Here is a 17,071-nt window from a genome sequence, read left to right as displayed (position 1 = left end):
AGGATCTGGAATGCACTGCCTGAGAGTGTGAGTGAATGTTTAGGATATGATTTGCACTGCCTGAGGGTGTGAGTGAGTGTTTAGGATATGGAATGCACTGCCTGAGAGTGTGAGTGAGTGTTTAGGATATGGAATGCACTGCCTGAGAGTGTGAGTGAGTGTTTAGGATATGATTTGCACTGCCTGAGAGTGTGAGTGAGTGTTTAGGATCTGGAATGCACTGCCTGAGAGTGTGAGTGAATGTTTAGGATATGATTTGCACTGCCTGAGGGTGTGAGTGAGTGTTTAGGATATGGAATGCACTGCCTGAGAGTGTGAGTGAGTGTTTAGGATATGGAATGCACTGCCTGAGAGTGTGAGCGAGTGTTTAGGATCTGGAATGCACTGCCTGAGAGTGTGAGTGAGTGTTTAGGATGTGGAATGCACTGCCCGAGAGTCTGAGTGAGTGTTTAGGATGTGGAATGCACTGCCTGAGAGTGTGAGCGAGTGTTTAGGATCTGGAATGCACTGCCTGAGAGTGTGAGTGAGTGTTTAGGATGTGGAATGCACTGCCTGAGAGTGTGAGCGAGTGTTTAGGATCTGGAATGCACTGCCTGAGAGTGTGAGTGAGTGTTTAGGATATGATTTGCACTGCCTGAGAGTGTGAGTGAGTGTTTAGGATATGGAATGCACTGCCTGAGAGTGTGAGCGAGTGTTTAGGATCTGGAATGCACTGCCTGAGAGTGTGAGTGAGTATTTAGGATCTGGAATGCACTGCCTGAGAGTGTGAGTAAGTGTTTAGGATGTGGAATGCACTGCTTGAGAGTGTGAGTGAGTGTTCAGGATGTGGAATGCACTGCCTGAGAGTGTGAGTGAGTTTTTAGGATGTGGAATGCACTGCCCGAGAGTCTGAGTGAGTGTTTAGGATGTGGAATGCAGTGCCCGAGAGTGTGAGTGAGTGTTTAGGATGTGGAATGCACTGCCCGAGAGTCTGAGTGAGTGTTTAGGATGTGGAATGCACTGCCTGAGAGTGTGAGTGAGTGTTTAGGATGTGGAATGCACTGCCCGAGAGTCTGAGTGAGTGTTTAGGATGTGGAATGCAGTGCCCGAGAGTGTGAGTGAGTGTTTAGGATGTGGAATGCACTGCCCGAGAGTGTGAGTAAGTGTTTAGGATGTGGAATGCACTGCTTGAGAGTGTGAGTGAGTGTTCAGGATGTGGAATGCACTGCCTGAGAGTGTGAGTGAGTTTTTAGGATGTGGAATGCACTGCCCGAGAGTCTGAGTGAGTGTTTAGGATGTGGAATGCAGTGCCCGAGAGTGTGAGTGAGTGTTTAGGATGTGGAATGCACTGCCCGAGAGTCTGAGTGAGTGTTTAGGATGTGGAATGCACTGCCTGAGAGTGTGAGTGAGTGTTTAGGATGTGGAATGCACTGCCCGAGAGTCTGAGTGAGTGTTTAGGATGTGGAATGCAGTGCCCGAGAGTGTGAGTGAGTGTTTAGGATGTGGAATGCACTGCCCGAGAGTGTGAGTAAGTGTTTAGGATGTGGAATGCACAGCCCGAGAGTCTGAGTGAGTGTTTAGGATGTGGAATGCAGTGCCCGAGAGTGTGAGTGAGTGTTTAGGATGTGGAATGCACTGCCCGAGAGTGTGAGTTAGTGTTTAGGATGTGGAATGCACTGCTTGAGAGTGTGAGTGAGTGTTCAGGATGTGGAATGCACTGCTTGAGAGTGTGAGTGAGTGTTCAGGATGTGGAATGCACTGCCCGAGAGTGTGAGTGAGTTTTTAGGATGTGGAATGCACTGCCCGAGAGTCTGAGTGAGTGTTTAGGATGTGGAATGCAGTGCCCGAGAGTGTGAGTGAGTGTTTAGGATGTGGAATGCACTGCTTGAGAGTGTGAGTGAGTGTTCAGGATGTGGAATGCACTGCCCGAGAGTGTGAGTGAGTGTTTAGGATGTGGAATGCACTGCCCGAGAGTGTGAGTGAGTGTTTAGGATGTGGAATGCACTGCCCGAGAGTGTGAGTGAGTGTTTAGGATGTGGAATGCACTGCCCGAGAGTCTGAGTGAGTGTTTAGGATGTGGAATGCAGTGCCCGAGAGTGTGAGTTAGTGTTTAGGATGTGGAATGCACTGCCCGAGACTGTGAGTTAGTGTTTAGGATGTGGAATGCACTGCCCGAGAGTCTGAGTGAGTGTTTAGGATGTGGAATGCAGTGCCCGAGAGTGTGAGTGAGTGTTTAGGATGTGGAATGCACTGCCCGAGAGTGTGAGTGAGTGTTTAGGATGTGGAATGCACTGCCCGAGAGTCTGAGTGAGTGTTTAGGATGTGGAATGCAGTGCCCGAGAGTGTGAGTTAGTGTTTAGGATGTGGAATGCACTGCCCGAGAGTCTGAGTGAGTGTTTAGGATGTGGAATGCAGTGCCCGAGAGTGTGAGTTAGTGTTTAGGATGTGGAATGCACTGCCTGAGAGTGTGAGCGAGTGTTTAGGATCTGGAATGCACTGCCTGAGAGTGTGAGTGAGTATTTAGGATCTGGAATGCACTGTCTGAGAGTGTGAGTGAGTGTTTAGGATGTGGAATGCACTGCCCGAGAGTCTGAGTGAGTGTTTAGGATGTGGAATGCACTGCCCGAGAGTCTGAGTGAGTGTTTAGGATGTGGAATGCAGTGCCCGAGAGTGTGAGTAAGTGTTTAGGATGTGGAATGCACTGCTTGAGAGTGTGAGTGAGTGTTCAGGATGTGGAATGCACTGCTTGAGAGTGTGAGTGAGTGTTCAGGATGTGGAATGCACTGCCCGAGAGTGTGAGTGAGTGTTTAGGATGTGGAATGCACTGCCCGAGAGTGTGAGTGAGTGTTTAGGATGTGGAATGCACTGCCTGAGAGTGTGAGTGAGTGTTCAGGATGTGGAATGCACTGCCCGAGAGTGTGAGTTAGTGTTTAGGATGTGGAATGCACTGCCCGAGAGTCTGAGTGAGTGTTTAGGATGTGGAATGCAGTGCCCGAGAGTGTGAGTTAGTGTTTAGGATGTGGAATGCACTGCCCGAGAGTCTGAGTGAGTGTTTAGGATGTGGAATGCAGTGCCCGAGAGTGTGAGTTAGTGTTTAGGATGTGGAATGCACTGCCTGAGAGTGTGAGCGAGTGTTTAGGATCTGGAATGCACTGCCTGAGAGTGTGAGTGAGTATTTAGGATCTGGAATGCACTGTCTGAGAGTGTGAGTGAGTGTTTAGGATGTGGAATGCACTGCCCGAGAGTCTGAGTGAGTGTTTAGGATGTGGAATGCAGTGCCCGAGAGTGTGAGTAAGTGTTTAGGATGTGGAATGCACTGCTTGAGAGTGTGAGTGAGTGTTCAGGATGTGGAATGCACTGCTTGAGAGTGTGAGTGAGTGTTCAGGATGTGGAATGCACTGCCCGAGAGTGTGAGTGAGTGTTTAGGATGTGGAATGCACTGCCCGAGAGTCTGAGTGAGTGTTTAGGATGTGGAATGCAGTGCCTGAGAGTGTGAGTGAGTGTTTAGGATGTGGAATGCACTGCCCGAGAGTCTGAGTGAGTGTTTAGGATGTGGAATGCACTGCCTGAGAGTGTGAGTGAGTGTTCAGGATGTGGAATGCACTGCCCGAGAGTCTGAGTGAGTGTTTAGGATGTGGAATGCAGTGCCTGAGAGTGTGAGTGAGTGTTTAGGATGTGGAATGCACTGCCCGAGAGTCTGAGTGAGTGTTTAGGATGTGGAATGCAGTGCCTGAGAGTGTGAGTGAGTGTTCAGGATGTGGAATGCACTGCCCGAGAGTGTGAGTGAGTGTTTAGGATGTGGAATGCACTGCCCGAGAGTCTGAGTGAGTGTTTAGGATGTGGAATGCACTGCCCGAGAGTCTGAGTGAGTGTTTAGGATGTGGAATGCACTGCCCGAGAGTGTGAGTGAGTGTTTAGGATGTGGAATGCACTGCCCGAGAGTCTGAGTGAGTGTTTAGGATGTGGAATGCAGTGCCCGAGAGTGTGAGTGAGTGTTTAGGATGTGGAATGCACTGCTTGAGAGTGTGAGTGAGTGTTCAGGATGTGGAATGCACTGCCCGAGAGTGTGAGTTAGTGTTTAGGATGTGGAATGCACTGCCCGAGAGTCTGAGTGAGTGTTTAGGATGTGGAATGCAGTGCCCGAGAGTGTGAGTGAGTGTTTAGGATGTGGAATGCACTGCCCGAGAGTGTGAGTGAGTGTTTAGGATGTGGAATGCACTGCCCGAGAGTCTGAGTGAGTGTTTAGGATGTGGAATGCAGTGCCCGAGAGTGTGAGTGAGTGTTTAGGATGTGGAATGCACTGCCCGAGAGTGTGAGTGAGTGTTTAGGATGTGGAATGCACTGCCCGAGAGTGTGAGTTAGTGTTTAGGATGTGGAATGCACTGCCCGAGAGTCTGAGTGAGTGTTTAGGATGTGGAATGCAGTGCCCGAGAGTGTGAGTGAGTGTTTAGGATGTGGAATGCACTGCCCGAGAGTGTGAGTGAGTGTTTAGGATGTGGAATGCACTGCCCGAGAGTCTGAGTGAGTGTTTAGGATGTGGAATGCAGTGCCCGAGAGTGTGAGTTAGTGTTTAGGATGTGGAATGCACTGCCTGAGAGTGTGAGCGAGTGTTTAGGATCTGGAATGCACTGCCTGAGAGTGTGAGTGAGTGTTTAGGATGTGGAATGCACTGTCTGAGAGTGTGAGTGAGTGTTTAGGATGTGGAATGCACTGCCCGAGAGTCTGAGTGAGTGTTTAGGATGTGGAATGCAGTGCCCGAGAGTGTGAGTAAGTGTTTAGGATGTGGAATGCACTGCTTGAGAGTGTGAGTGAGTGTTCAGGATGTGGAATGCACTGCCCGAGAGTGTGAGTGAGTGTTTAGGATGTGGAATGCAGTGCCCGAGAGTGTGAGTTAGTGTTTAGGATGTGGAATGCACTGCCCGAGAGTCTGAGTGAGTGTTTAGGATGTGGAATGCAGTGCCCGAGAGTGTGAGTTAGTGTTTAGGATGTGGAATGCACTGCCCGAGAGTCTGAGTGAGTGTTTAGGATGTGGAATGCAGTGCCCGAGAGTGTGAGTAAGTGTTTAGGATGTGGAATGCACTGCTTGAGAGTGTGAGTGAGTGTTCAGGATGTGGAATGCACTGCTTGAGAGTGTGAGTGAGTGTTCAGGATGTGGAATGCACTGCCTGAGAGTGTGAGTGAGTGTTTAGGATATGATTTGCACTGCCTGAGAGTGTGAGTGAGTGTTTAGGATCTGGAATGCACTGCCTGAGAGTGTGAGTGAGTGTTTAGGATATGATTTGCACTGCCTGAGAGTGTGAGTGAGTGTTTAGGATATGGAATGCACTGCCTGAGAGTGTGAGTGAGTGTTTAGGATATGGAATGCACTGCCTGAGAGTGTGAGTGAGTGTTTAGGATGTGGAATGCACTGCCCGAGAGTCTGAGTGAGTGTTTAGGATATGGAATGCACTGCCTGAGAGTGTGAGTTAGTGTTTAGGATATGGAATGCACTGCCTGAAAGTGTGAGTGAGTGTTTAGGATATGGAATGCACTGCCTGAGAGTGTGAGTGAGTGTTTAGGATATGGAATGCACTGCCTGAGAGTGTGAGTGAGTGTTTAGGATATGGAATGCACTGCCTGAAAGTGTGAGTGAGTGTTTAGGATATGGAATGCACTGCCTGAGAGTGTGAGTGAGTGTTTAGGATATGATGTGCACTGCCTGAGAGTGTGAGTGAGTGTTTAGGATCTGGAATGCACTGCCTGAGAGTGTGAGTGAGTGTTTAGGATATGGAATGCACTGCCTGAGAGTGTGAGTGAGTGTTTAGGATATGATTTGCACTGCCTGAGAGTGTGAGTGAGTGTTTAGGATCTGGAATGCACTGCCTGAGAGTGTGAGTGAGTGTTTAGGATATGATTTGCACTGCCTGAGGGTGTGAGTGAGTGTTTAGGATATGGAATGCACTGCCTGAGAGTGTGAGTGAGTGTTTAGGATATGGAATGCACTGCCTGAGAGTGTGAGCGAGTGTTTAGGATCTGGAATGCACTGCCTGAGAGTGTGAGTGAGTGTTTAGGATGTGGAATGCACTGCCCGAGAGTCTGAGTGAGTGTTTAGGATGTGGAATGCACTGCCTGAGAGTGTGAGCGAGTGTTTAGGATCTGGAATGCACTGCCTGAGAGTGTGAGTGAGTGTTTAGGATGTGGAATGCACTGCCTGAGAGTGTGAGTGAGTGTTTAGGATCTGGAATGCACTGCCTGAGAGTGTGAGTGAGTGTTTAGGATATGATTTGCACTGCCTGAGAGTGTGAGTGAGTGTTTAGGATATGGAATGCACTGCCTGAGAGTGTGAGCGAGTGTTTAGGATCTGGAATGCACTGCCTGAGAGTGTGAGTGAGTATTTAGGATCTGGAATGCACTGCCTGAGAGTGTGAGTGAGTGTTTAGGATGTGGAATGCACTGCCCGAGAGTCTGAGTGAGTGTTTAGGATGTGGAATGCAGTGCCCGAGAGTGTGAGTAAGTGTTTAGGATGTGGAATGCACTGCTTGAGAGTGTGAGTGAGTGTTTAGGATGTGGAATGCACTGCCCGAGAGTGTGAGTGAGTGTTCAGGATGTGGAATGCACTGCTTGAGAGTGTGAGTGAGTGTTCAGGATGTGGAATGCACTGCCCGAGAGTGTGAGTGAGTGTTTAGGATGTGGAATGCACTGCCCGAGAGTCTGAGTGAGTGTTTAGGATGTGGAATGCAGTGCCCGAGAGTGTGAGTGAGTGTTTAGGATGTGGAATGCACTGCTTGAGAGTGTGAGTGAGTGTTCAGGATGTGGAATGCACTGCCCGAGAGTGTGAGTTAGTGTTTAGGATGTGGAATGCACTGCCCGAGAGTCTGAGTGAGTGTTTAGGATGTGGAATGCAGTGCCCGAGAGTGTGAGTGAGTGTTTAGGATGTGGAATGCACTGCCCGAGAGTGTGAGTGAGTGTTTAGGATGTGGAATGCACTGCCCGAGAGTCTGAGTGAGTGTTTAGGATGTGGAATGCAGTGCCCGAGAGTGTGAGTTAGTGTTTAGGGTGTGGAATGCACTGCCCGAGACTGTGAGTTAGTGTTTAGGATGTGGAATGCACTGCCCGAGAGTCTGAGTGAGTGTTTAGGATGTGGAATGCAGTGCCCGAGAGTGTGAGTGAGTGTTTAGGATGTGGAATGCACTGCCCGAGAGTGTGAGTGAGTGTTTAGGATGTGGAATGCACTGCCCGAGAGTCTGAGTGAGTGTTTAGGATGTGGAATGCAGTGCCCGAGAGTGTGAGTTAGTGTTTAGGATGTGGAATGCACTGCCCGAGAGTCTGAGTGAGTGTTTAGGATGTGGAATGCAGTGCCCGAGAGTGTGAGTTAGTGTTTAGGATGTGGAATGCACTGCCTGAGAGTGTGAGCGAGTGTTTAGGATCTGGAATGCACTGCCTGAGAGTGTGAGTGAGTATTTAGGATCTGGAATGCACTGTCTGAGAGTGTGAGTGAGTGTTTAGGATGTGGAATGCACTGCCCGAGAGTCTGAGTGAGTGTTTAGGATGTGGAATGCAGTGCCCGAGAGTGTGAGTAAGTGTTTAGGATGTGGAATGCACTGCTTGAGAGTGTGAGTGAGTGTTCAGGATGTGGAATGCACTGCTTGAGAGTGTGAGTGAGTGTTCAGGATGTGGAATGCACTGCCCGAGAGTGTGAGTGAGTGTTTAGGATGTGGAATGCACTGCCCGAGAGTCTGAGTGAGTGTTTAGGATGTGGAATGCACTGCCCGAGAGTGTGAGTTAGTGTTTAGGATGTGGAATGCACTGCCCGAGAGTCTGAGTGAGTGTTTAGGATGTGGAATGCAGTGCCCGAGAGTGTGAGTTAGTGTTTAGGATGTGGAATGCACTGCCCGAGAGTCTGAGTGAGTGTTTAGGATGTGGAATGCAGTGCCCGAGAGTGTGAGTTAGTGTTTAGGATGTGGAATGCACTGCCTGAGAGTGTGAGCGAGTGTTTAGGATCTGGAATGCACTGCCTGAGAGTGTGAGTGAGTATTTAGGATCTGGAATGCACTGTCTGAGAGTGTGAGTGAGTGTTTAGGATGTGGAATGCACTGCCCGAGAGTCTGAGTGAGTGTTTAGGATGTGGAATGCAGTGCCCGCGAGTGTGAGTAAGTGTTTAGGATGTGGAATGCACTGCTTGAGAGTGTGAGTGAGTGTTCAGGATGTGGAATGCACTGCCCGAGAGTCTGAGTGAGTGTTTAGGATGTGGAATGCAGTGCCCGAGAGTGTGAGTGAGTGTTTAGGATGTGGAATGCACTGCTTGAGAGTGTGAGTGAGTGTTCAGGATGTGGAATGCACTGCCCGAGAGTGTGAGTTAGTGTTTAGGATGTGGAATGCACTGCCCGAGAGTCTGAGTGAGTGTTTAGGATGTGGAATGCAGTGCCCGAGAGTGTGAGTGAGTGTTTAGGATGTGGAATGCACTGCCCGAGAGTGTGAGTGAGTGTTTAGGATGTGGAATGCACTGCCCGAGAGTCTGAGTGAGTGTTTAGGATGTGGAATGCAGTGCCCGAGAGTGTGAGTTAGTGTTTAGGATGTGGAATGCACTGCCTGAGAGTGTGAGCGAGTGTTTAGGATCTGGAATGCACTGCCTGAGAGTGTGAGTGAGTATTTAGGATCTGGAATGCACTGTCTGAGAGTGTGAGTGAGTGTTTAGGATGTGGAATGCACTGCCCGAGAGTCTGAGTGAGTGTTTAGGATGTGGAATGCAGTGCCCGAGAGTGTGAGTAAGTGTTTAGGATGTGGAATGCACTGCTTGAGAGTGTGAGTGAGTGTTCAGGATGTGGAATGCACTGCTTGAGAGTGTGAGTGAGTGTTCAGGATGTGGAATGCACTGCCCGAGAGTGTGAGTGAGTGTTTAGGATGTGGAATGCACTGCCCGAGAGTCTGAGTGAGTGTTTAGGATGTGGAATGCAGTGCCCGAGAGTGTGAGTGAGTGTTTAGGATGTGGAATGCACTGCCCGAGAGTGTGAGTGAGTGTTTAGGATGTGGAATGCACTGCCCGAGAGTCTGAGTGAGTGTTTAGGATGTGGAATGCAGTGCCCGAGAGTGTGAGTGAGTATTTAGGATGTGGAATGCACTGCCCGAGACTGTGAGTGAGTATTTAGGATGTGGAATGCACTGCCCGAGAGTCTGAGTGAGTGTTTAGGATGTGGAATGCACTGCCCGAGAGTCTGAGTGAGTGTTTAGGATGTGGAATGCAGTGCCCGAGAGTGTGAGTTAGTGTTTAGGATGTGGAATGCACTGCCCGAGACTGTGAGTGAGTATTTAGGATGTGGAATGCACTGCCCGAGAGTCTGAGTGAGTGTTTAGGATGTGGAATGCAGTGCCCGAGAGTGTGAGTGAGTGTTTAGGATGTGGAATGCACTGCCCGAGAGTCTGAGTGAGTGTTTAGGATGTGGAATGCACTGCCCGAGAGTCTGAGTGAGTGTTTAGGATGTGGAATGCAGTGCCCGAGAGTGTGAGTTAGTGTTTAGGATGTGGAATGCACTGCCCGAGACTGTGAGTGAGTATTTAGGATGTGGAATGCACTGCCCGAGAGTCTGAGTGAGTGTTTAGGATGTGGAATGCAGTGCCCGAGAGTGTGAGTTAGTGTTTAGGATGTGGAATGCACTGCCTGAGAGTGTGAGCGAGTGTTTAGGATCTGGAATGCACTGCCTGAGAGTGTGAGTGAGTATTTAGGATCTGGAATGCACTGTCTGAGAGTGTGAGTGAGTGTTTAGGATGTGGAATGCACTGCCCGAGAGTCTGAGTGAGTGTTTAGGATGTGGAATGCAGTGCCCGAGAGTGTGAGTAAGTGTTTAGGATGTGGAATGCACTGATTGAGAGTGTGAGTGAGTGTTCAGGATGTGGAATGCACTGCTTGAGAGTGTGAGTGAGTGTTCAGGATGTGGAATGCACTGCCCGAGAGTGTGAGTGAGTGTTTAGGATGTGGAATGCACTGCCCGAGAGTCTGAGTGAGTGTTTAGGATGTGGAATGCAGTGCCCGAGAGTCTGAGTGAGTGTTTAGGATGTGGAATGCACTGCTTGAGAGTGTGAGTGAGTGTTCAGGATGTGGAATGCACTGCCCGAGAGTGTGAGTTAGTGTTTAGGATGTGGAATGCACTGCCCGAGAGTCTGAGTGAGTGTTTAGGATGTGGAATGCAGTGCCCGAGAGTGTGAGTTAGTGTTTAGGATGTGGAATGCACTGCCCGAGAGTCTGAGTGAGTGTTTAGGATGTGGAATGCAGTGCCCGAGAGTGTGAGTTAGTGTTTAGGATGTGGAATGCACTGCCTGAGAGTGTGAGCGAGTGTTTAGGATCTGGAATGCACTGCCTGAGAGTGTGAGTGAGTATTTAGGATCTGGAATGCACTGTCTGAGAGTGTGAGTGAGTGTTTAGGATGTGGAATGCACTGCCCGAGAGTCTGAGTGAGTGTTTAGGATGTGGAATGCAGTGCCCGAGAGTGTGAGTAAGTGTTTAGGATGTGGAATGCACTGCTTGAGAGTGTGAGTGAGTGTTCAGGATGTGGAATGCACTGCTTGAGAGTGTGAGTGAGTGTTCAGGATGTGGAATGCACTGCCCGAGAGTGTGAGTGAGTGTTTAGGATGTGGAATGCACTGCCCGAGAGTCTGAGTGAGTGTTTAGGATGTGGAATACAGTGCCCGAGAGTGTGAGTGAGTGTTTAGGATGTGGAATGCACTGCTTGAGAGTGTGAGTGAGTGTTTAGGATGTGGAATGCACTGCCCGAGAGTCTGAGTGAGTGTTTAGGATGTGGAATACAGTGCCCGAGAGTCTGAGTGAGTGTTTAGGATGTGGAATACAGTGCCCGAGAGTCTGAGTGAGTGTTCAGGATGTGGAATGCACTGCCCGAGAGTGTGAGTTAGTGTTTAGGATGTGGAATGCACTGCCCGAGAGTCTGAGTGAGTGTTTAGGATGTGGAATGCAGTGCCCGAGAGTGTGAGTGAGTGTTTAGGATGTGGAATGCACTGCCCGAGAGTGTGAGTGAGTGTTTAGGATGTGGAATGCACTGCCCGAGAGTCTGAGTGAGTGTTTAGGATGTGGAATGCAGTGCCCGAGAGTGTGAGTGAGTGTTTAGGATTTGGAATGCAGTGCCCGAGAGTGTGAATGAGTGTTTAGGATTTGGAATGCACTGCTTGAGAGTGTGAGTGAGTGTTTAGGATTTGGAATGCACTGCCTGAGAGTGTGAGTGAGTGTTTAGGATCTGGAATGCACTGCCCGAGAGTGTGAGTTAGTGTTTAGGAAGTGGAATGCACTGCCCGAGAGTCTGAGTGAGTGTTTAGGATGTGGAATGCAGTGCCCGAGAGTGTGAGTTAGTGTTTAGGATGTGGAATGCACTGCCCGAGACTGTGAGTGAGTATTTAGGATGTGGAATGCACTGCCCGAGAGTCTGAGTGAGTGTTTAGGATTTGGAATGCACTGCTTGAGAGTGTGAGCGAGTGTTTAGGATGTGGAATGCACTTGCTGACAGTGTGAGTTAGTGTTAAGGATGTGGAATGCACTGCCCGAGAGTGTGAGCGAGTGTTTCGGATGTGGAATGCACTGCCTGAGAATGTGAGTGAGTGTTTAGGATAAGATTTGCACTGCCTGAGAGTGTGAGTGAGTGTTTCCGATCTGGAATGCACTGCCTGAGAGTGTGAGTGAGTGTTTAGGATATGGAATGCACTGCCTGAGAGTGTGAGTGAGTGTTTAGGATATGGAATGCACTGCCTGAGAGTGTGAGCGAGTGTTTAGGATCTGGAATGCACTGCCTGAGAGTGTGAGTGAGTATTTAGGATCTGGAATGCACTGCCTGAGAGTGTGAGTGAGTGTTTAGGATGTGGAATGCACTGCCCGAGAGTCTGAGTGAGTGTTTAGGATGTGGAATGCAGTGCCCGAGAGTGTGAGTAAGTGTTTAGGATGTGGAATGCACTGCTTGAGAGTGTGAGTGAGTGTTCAGGATGTGGAATGCACTGCCCGAGAGTCTGAGTGAGTGTTTAGGATGTGGAATGCACTGCTTGAGAGTGTGAGTGAGTGTTCAGGATGTGGAATGCACTGCTTGAGAGTGTGAGTGAGTGTTTAGGATGTGGAATGCACTGCCCGAGAGTCTGAGTGAGTGTTTAGGATGTGGAATGCAGTGCCCGAGAGTGTGAGTAAGTGTTTAGGATGTGGAATGCACTGCTTGAGAGTGTGAGTGAGTGTTCAGGATGTGGAATGCACTGCTTGAGAGTGTGAGTGAGTGTTTAGGATGTGGAATGCACTGCCCGAGAGTCTGAGTGAGTGTTTAGGATGTGGAATGCAGTGCCCGAGAGTGTGAGTGAGTGTTTAGGATGTGGAATGCACTGCTTGAGAGTGTGAGTGAGTGTTCAGGATGTGGAATGCACTGCCCGAGAGTGTGAGTTAGTGTTTAGGATGTGGAATGCACTGCCCGAGAGTCTGAGTGAGTGTTTAGGATGTGGAATGCAGTGCCCGAGAGTGTGAGTGAGTGTTTAGGATGTGGAATGCAGTGCCCGAGAGTGTGAGTGAGTGTTTAGGATGTGGAATGCACTGCCCGAGAGTGTGAGTGAGTGTTTAGGATGTGGAATGCACTGCCCGAGAGTCTGAGTGAGTGTTTAGGATGTGGAATGCAGTGCCCGAGAGTGTGAGTTAGTGTTTAGGATGTGGAATGCACTGCCCGAGACTGTGAGTGAGTATTTAGGATGTGGAATGCACTGCCCGAGAGTCTGAGTGAGTGTTTAGGATGTGGAATGCACTGCCCGAGAGTCTGAGTGAGTGTTTAGGATGTGGAATACACTGCCCGAGAGTCTGAGTGAGTGTTTAGGATGTGGAATGCAGTGCCCGAGAGTGTGAGTGAGTGTTTAGGATTTGGAATGCAGTGCCCGAGAGTGTGAGTGAGTGTTTAGGATTTGGAATGCACTGCTTGAGAGTGTGAGTGAGTGTTTAGGATTTGGAATGCACTGCCTGAGAGTGTGAGTGAGTGTTTAGGATCTGGAATGCACTGCCCGAGAGTGTGAGTTAATGTTTAGGATGTGGAATGCACTCCCCGAGAGTCTGAGTGAGTGTTTAGGATGTGGAATGCAGTGCCCGAGAGTGTGAGTTAGTGTTTAGGATGTGGAATGCACTGCCCGAGACTGTGAGTGAGTATTTAGGATGTGGAATGCACTGCCCGAGAGTCTGAGTGAGTGTTTAGGATTTGGAATGCACTGCTTGAGAGTGTGAGTGAGTGTTTAGGATGTGGAATGCAGTGCCCGAGAGTGTGAGTTAGTGTTTAGGATGTGGAATGCACTGCCCGAGAGTCTGAGTGAGTGTTTAGGATGTGGAATGCACTGCCCGAGAGTGTGAGCGAGTGTTTAGGATGTGGAATGCACTGCCTGAGAGTGTGAGTGAGTGTTTAGGATGTGGAATGCACTTGCTGACAGTGTGAGTTAGTGTTTAGGATGTGGAATGCACTGCCCGAGAGTGTGAGTGAGTGTTAAGGATCTGGAATGCACTGCCCGAGAGTGTGAGCGAGTGTTTCGGATGTGGAATGCACTGCTTGCGAGTGTGAGTGAGTGTTTAGGATGTGGAATGCACTGCCCGAGAGTCTGAGTGAGTGTTTAGGATGTGGAATGCAGTGCCCGAGAGTGTGAGTTCGTGTTTAGGATGTGGAATGCACTGCCCGAGAGTCTGAGTGAGTGTTTAGGATGTGGAATGCAGTGCCCGAGAGTGTGAGTTAGTGTTTAGGATGTGGAATGCTCTGCCTGAGAGTGTGAGCGAGTGTTTAGGATCTGGAATGCACTGCCTGAGAGTGTGAGTGAGTGTTTAGGATATGATTTGCACTGCCTGAGAGTGTGAGTGAGTGTTTAGGATCTGGAATGCACTGCCTGAGAGTGTGAGTGAGTGTTTAGGATATGATTTGCACTGCCTGAGAGTGTGAGTGAGTGTTTAGGATCTGGAATGCACTGCCTGAGAGTGTGAGTGAGTATTTAGGATCTGGAATGCACTGCCTGAGAGTGTGAGTGAGTGTTTAGGATGTGGAATGCACTGCCCGAGAGTCTGAGTGAGTGTTTAGGATGTGGAATGCAGTGCCCGAGAGTGTGAGCAAGTGTTTAGGATGTGGAATGCACTGCTTGAGAGTGTGAGTGAGTGTTCAGGATGTGGAATGCACTGCTTGAGAGTGTGAGTGAGTGTTCAGGATGTGGAATGCACTGCCCGAGAGTGTGAGTGAGTGTTTAGGATGTGGAATGCACTGCCCGAGAGTCAGAGTGAGTGTTTAGGATGTGGAATGCAGTGCCCGAGAGTGTGAGTGAGTGTTTAGGATGTGGAATGCACTGCTTGAGAGTGTGAGTGAGTGTTCAGGACGTGGAATGCACTGCCCGAGAGTGTGAGTTAGTGTTTAGGATGTGGAATGCACTGCCCGAGAGTCTGAGTGAGTGTTTAGGATGTGGAATGCACTGCTTGAGAGTGTGCGTGAGTGTTTAGGATGTGGAATGCACTGCCTGAGAGTGTGAGTGTATGTTTCGGATCTGGAATGCACTGCCTGAGAGTGTGAGTGAGAGTTTAGGATGTGGAATGCACTGCCCCAGAGTGTGAGTGAGTGTTTAGGACCTGGAATGCACTGCCTGAGAGTGTGAGCGAGTGTTTAGGATGTGGAATGCAGTGCCCGAGTGTGTGAGTGCGTGTTTAGGATGTGGAATGCACTGCCTGAGAGTGTGAGTGAGAGTTTAGGATGTGGAATGCACTGCCCCAGAGTGTGAGTGAGTGTTTAGGACCTGGAATGCACTGCCTGAGAGTGTGAGCGAGTGTTTAGGATCTGGAATGCAGTGCCCGAGAGTGTGAGTGCGTGTTTAGGATGTGGAATGCACTGCTTGAGAGTGTGAGTGAGTATTTAGGATGTGGAATGCACTGCTTGAGAGTGTGAGTGAGTGTTTAGGATGTGGAATGCACTGCCTGAGAGTGTGAGCGAGTGTTTAGGATATAGAATGCAGTGCCGAGAGTGTGAGTGAGTGTTTAGGATCTGGAATGCACTGCCCGAGATTGTGAGTGAGAGTTTAGGATGTGGAATGAACTGCCTGAGAGTGTGAGTTAGTGTTTAGGATGTGGAATGCACTGCCTGAGAGTGTGAGTTAGTGTTTAGGATCTGGAATGCACTGCCTGAGAGTATGAGTTAGTGTTTAGGATGTGGAATGCACTGCCTGAGAGTGTGAGTTAGTGTTTAGGATGTGGAATGAACTGCCTGAGAGTGTGAGTTAGTGTTTAGGATGTGGAATGCACTGCCTGAGAGTATGAGTTAGTGTTTAGGATGTGGAATGAACTGCCTGAGAGTGTGAGTTAGTGTTTAGGATGTGGAATGCACTGCCTGAGAATGTGAATTAGTGTTTAGGATGTGGAATGCACTGCCTGAGAGGATGAGTTAGTGTTTAGGATGTGGAATGAACTGCCTGAGAGTGTGAGTGAGTGTTTAGGATCTGGAATGCACTGCCTGAGAGTGTGAGTTAGTGTTTAGGATGTGGAATGCACTGCCTGAGAATGTGAATTAGTGTTTAGGATGTGGAATGCACTGCCTGAGAGTGTGAGTGAGTGTTTAGGATATGGAATGCACTGCCCGAGAGTGTGAGTGAGTGTTTAGGATGTGGAATGCACTGCCTGAGAGTGTGAGTGAGTGTTTAGGATATGATTTGCACTGCCTGAGAGTGTGAGTGAGTGTTTAGGATCTGGAATACACTGCCTGAGAGTGTGAGTGAGTGTTTAGGATATGGAATGCACTGCCTGAGAATGTGAATTAGTGTTTAGGATGTGGAATGCACTGCCTGAGAGTGTGAGTGAGTGTTTAGGATCTGGAATGCACTGCCTGAGAGTGTGAGTGAGTGTTTAGGATATGGAATGCACTGCCTGAGAATGTGAATTAGTGTTTAGGATGTGGAATGCACTGCCTGAGAGTGTGAGTGAGTGTTTAGGATATGGAATGCACTGCCTGAGAATGTGAATTAGTATTTAGGATGTGGAATGCACTGCCTGAGAGTGTGAGTGAGTGTTTAGGATCTGGAATGCACTGCCTGAGAGTGTGAGTGAGTGTTTAGGATATGGAATGCACTGCCCGAGAGTGTGAGTGAGTGTTTAGGATGTGGAATGCACTGCCTGAGAGTGTGAGTGAGTGTTTAGGATATGATTTGCACTGCCTGAGAGTGTGAGTGAGTGTTTAGGATCTGGAATGCACTGCCTGAGAGTGTGAGTGAGTGTTAAGGATATGGAATGAACTGCCTGAGAGTGTGAGTGAGTGTTTCGGATGTGGAATGCACTGCCTGAGAGTGTGAGTTAGTGTTTAGGATGTGGAATGCACTGCCTGAGAGTGTGAGTGAGTGTTTAGGATGTGGAATGCAGTGCCCGAGAGTGTGAGTTAGTGTTTAGGATGTGGAATGCACTGCCCGAGACTGTGAGTGAGTATTTAGGATGTGGAATGCACTGCCCGAGAGTCTGAGTGAGTGTTTAGGATTTGGAATGCACTGCTTGAGAGTGTGAGTGAGTGTTTAGGATGTGGAATGCAGTGCCCGAGAGTGTGAGTTAGTGTTTAGGATGTGGAATGCACTGCCCGAGAGTCTGAGTGAGTGTTTAGGATGTGGAATGCACTGCCCGAGAGTGTGAGCGAGTGTTTAGGATGTGGAATGCACTGCCTGAGAGTGTGAGTGAGTGTTTAGGATGTGGAATGCACTTGCTGACAGTGTGAGTTAGTGTTTAGGATGTGGAATGCACTGCCCGAGAGTGTGAGTGAGTGTTAAGGATCTGGAATGCACTGCCCGAGAGTGTGAGCGAGTGTTTCGGATGTGGAATGCACTGCTTGCGAGTGTGAGTGAGTGTTTAGGATGTGGAATGCACTGCCCGAGAGTCTGAGTGAGTGTTTAGGATGTGGAATGCAGTGCCCGAGAGTGTGAGTTCGTGTTTAGGATGTGGAATGCACTGCCCGAGAGTCTGAGTGAGTGTTTAGGATGTGGAATGCAGTGCCCGAGAGTGTGAGTTAGTGTTTAGGATGTGGAATGCTCTGCCTGAGAGTGTGAGCGAGTGTTTAGGATCTGGAATGCACTGCCTGAGAGTGTGAGTGAGTGTTTAGGATATGATTTGCAC

The sequence above is a fragment of the Heterodontus francisci genome, chromosome 19 (assembly GCF_036365525.1).
Source record: "Heterodontus francisci isolate sHetFra1 chromosome 19, sHetFra1.hap1, whole genome shotgun sequence".
NCBI lineage: Eukaryota > Metazoa > Chordata > Chondrichthyes > Heterodontiformes > Heterodontidae > Heterodontus > Heterodontus francisci.
This window is presented reverse-complemented; position numbering follows the sequence as displayed.